The sequence below is a fragment of the Salvia splendens genome, chromosome 16 (assembly GCF_004379255.2).
Source record: "Salvia splendens isolate huo1 chromosome 16, SspV2, whole genome shotgun sequence".
Taxonomy (NCBI): domain Eukaryota; kingdom Viridiplantae; phylum Streptophyta; class Magnoliopsida; order Lamiales; family Lamiaceae; genus Salvia; species Salvia splendens.
In genome coordinates this window covers 32,541,972-32,545,669 of record NC_056047.1, presented here as the reverse complement: position 1 = coordinate 32,545,669, position 3,698 = coordinate 32,541,972, and positions in this window count along the sequence as shown.

Genomic DNA, 3,698 nt, shown 5'->3' with positions numbered 1-3,698 from the left:
CTTTTACCAAACAAATAAATATTTACATGTAGAAATCAAATCATGCCTCATTATAGTTGTCGGGTAATCATGTAAATATAAAATCAAATAAACTCAATTAGGAAAACTTGATATCGTTGAATCAATTAGTTTCAAATAAATATAAGATTTTAGTTAAATTAGTTCCAAACAAATATCGTTGAACGTTATGTGATTGCGTGGAGTTTAATTGTTGCAGTTTTTTTATTGAATATGTTTGAGTTTGATTAAATTTCATGTTTTCTAAGTATTTTTGAAATTTTATTTTCATTTGTGTTTGTATTTAGAATTATTTACAAAATAATGATATTTTGTTATGTCGTATTGTAGTCCGATATACCGTAAAACTCTGGTATACCGCAAAAGTACGGTATACCGAATTTAGATATGACATACTGAAAATAAGGTATGGTATCGATATTGAAATTTGTCATACCGAATATAAGGTATACCGAAGTTCGGTATACAGAAAATTTTGGTAAGGTAAAGGTATGATTTTTTCTCATATCGAATTTTCGGTAAGGTATACGGTATGATGATTTCGGTAAGGTATACCGTACCTACCCACCCCTAAAATAGCCTCACGGTTCAGTTACGGTTCCGCCTTTCTAAAAACCGGAACCGCCGGTTTATGAACCGGTCTACATGGAGGGAATATAAGTAATGTACTCTCTCCATCGTGGCATAAATGACACAGATTTTAATGCATATTTGATAAAATGAAAGAAAGATGTGATCAGAGTATTGTTAATAAACAATATGACGTTATCTTATTAGATCGAAAAGAATTTTTTTAAAAATATATTAAAATAATAAATATTTTAAGGGACTAAGGGCACCCACAATGGGGCGCCCGATGGCACGCCCTATGCGTGCCATCGTCCTCAGGCGCGGACGATGCCTCCAATGTGGGTGCTCGCCATAGGGCGCGCTCTATGCCCATGCCCTAAGCTTCGGGCGCGGAAGAAGAGCGGACGATGGCCTATCATCCACGCCATCGGGCACCATTGTGGGCTCGGCGGACGATAGGCCATCGTCCGCGCCATCGGGCACCATTTTGGGCTCGGCAGATGATGGGCGCGCACGATGGCAAGCGTTTTTTTATTTTTTTCCGAATTTTGTCTATTTAAACCTCGTTTCTCATTCACTTGTTCATACGAACATCTCGCCTCTCTCACATTTCTACCTCTCTCACATACCAAAATGAACCACGACGACGACACTAGTTCTAGTTCCTCGGAGTCAGGTAGTCCGACCTCGGAAGCCTTAGATGCAGCCGTTGAAGAGGCCATGCCGGAATGCTTAGTCGAAATACAGCGCGAGGAGGCGGCGGCGGGGCAGATCCACAGGCCTATTCGACGTCGGACAGTTGTCCGACGCGACCACGCGGCAGCTCACCAACGTCTGATTGCAGACTATTTTGCCGGGCAACCACGGTGGGGACCGACCGTTTTCCGCCGCCGGTTTAGAATGCCGCGTTACCTTTTTCTCGGCATTGTCCGGACTTTGTCGCGTGATGAATACATGACGTATCGGGAAGATGGCGTCGGCAGACCCGACCTTACACCGTTGCAAAAGTGCACGGCTGCACTCCGTCAGTTGGCCTACGGCACCACGGCGGACATTTTCGACGAGTACCCCCACGTTGGGGAAACAACAGGCCAGGAGTGCCTGAAGAGATTTTGTAGAGGAGTTGTGGAGGCCTACGGCGACACATATTTGCGCAGGCCGACTGCCGTTGATTGCCAGGGCCTGATGAAGATGCACGAGACGGCGCACACCTTTCCTGAGATGCTAGGGAGCATCGACTCTATGCAATGGGAGTGGAAGAATTGTCCGACGGCGTGGAGAGGCCAATTCACTAGTGGATACAAGGGCAGCCACCCGACGATGATCCTCGAAGCAGTCGCTGACCATCGACTCTGGATCTGGCATGCTTACTTCGACGTGGCCGGGTCCACAACTACATTAACGTCCTCAACACATCCACCCTCTTCATCGAGCAATGCAATGGCAACGGCCCGGCCATCGAGTTCATTGCCAACAGACGCCAATACCACATGGGGTACTACTTGGCCGATGACATATACCCACGGTGGCCTGTTTTTGTGAAGACGATCAGCTGCCCAATTGGCGAGGAGGGTTTTATTTGCCCAAAAGCAGGAGGCGGCGCGGAAGGATGTCAAGCGGGCATTTGGTGTGCTCCAAGCACGGTGGACAATTGTGAAAGGGCCGGCTCGTCTCTGATTCAAGAAAGTCATCGCCGATGTCATGTATGCGTGCATAATCATGCACAACATGATAGTCGAGCATGAAGGTGAGACCATCACCGACTGGAACAATGATGAAGGTGCATCTAGCTCGTCCAGCACGACGATCAAGCCCCCTGCTAGAGGATTACCGACGGGCTTCAATGAGGTTCTATCTAGACATGCCTCAATGCGCAACCAACAAGACCATGCCCAGCTCATGAACAACATGATTGAAGAAGTGTGGGCCCGTAACCGCCGTCGCTGAGTTTGCGTATTTTTTTAATTCATATTGTAATGTAATTCTTATAAATGAAATGAAGTTTTTTCCCAATTTTTGTAGTCATTTAAATATTCAAGTAAAAAAAATGCATAGGGCGCGCCTTAGGGCGCCACACTGCAGATGAGAGAATAGGAGGATAAAAGTGATGACTTGGCGGTGCATAGAGCGCGCCTTAGGGCGCGCCTAAGGGCACCCTATTGCTAATGCTCTAAGATATTATTTAGGTTGAGCTAAGTTGAGCAGAGACGGCCAACATGCATAAATGACCGTTGGATGGAAAATCAGAAACGCATCACACATGTGATACAGTACAAACTCAAGATTAAGAGCACCCGCAACGCGTGCCGAAACCGTTCCGCGTGCCGTTCCGCCGGAACGGTTTCGCCGCGGAACGCGTTGCGGCGCTGCATTCCGCTCCCGTCCCGTTCCCATTCCGTGCCGGGTGCCGACGGCACGTAACGCGGCACGGAACAAGCCGCCACGCGCCTGGGCGACGTGGCCGATCCCCGTGCGTGCGTGCTTCCCACTCGCCGGCCCGCGAGTGGGACACGTCAGCAATGACGCAATAATTATTTTTTTTTTATAAAAATCGAATTTTAAAAAAAAAAAAAATTTTTTTTAAACGGTAACATTACCGTTTTTTTTAACTTTTTCTTAATTTTTTTAATTTTTATTTTTATTTTCTTATTCTATAAATACACCTAATTCATTCATTTTATACACAACTACACATCTATTCTTCCTACATCAACATCAATTTCTCTCCAATTTTCATATTCTATCTCTTCAAAAAATGTCCGGCGACGGCAATTACGGTGGTGGCGGCGCCGGAGGGTGGGATCTCAACGCGTTCGGCGATTGGGAGACCATGTACAACACACTTGGTGGTTCTGGGTCATCGACGCCGGGCACGCAGGGGTCGGCGACGCCGGGTGGGTACCAACCACCCACTTTCGATGTGGATGCCTACGCTCGAGGCTCCGGCTCGCGGCTTTCCCAGGGTTTGTCCCAGATTCGGGAGGATATCCCCGTTGAACCCACTCAGGGAGGAGGCCGAGGCGGTGGAAGCTACAGGGCTGCGTCTGAGGCACCCGAGGAGGATGAGGAGGAGGAGCCGGAGGATCTGGGCCGGCATCCCTACACCAACG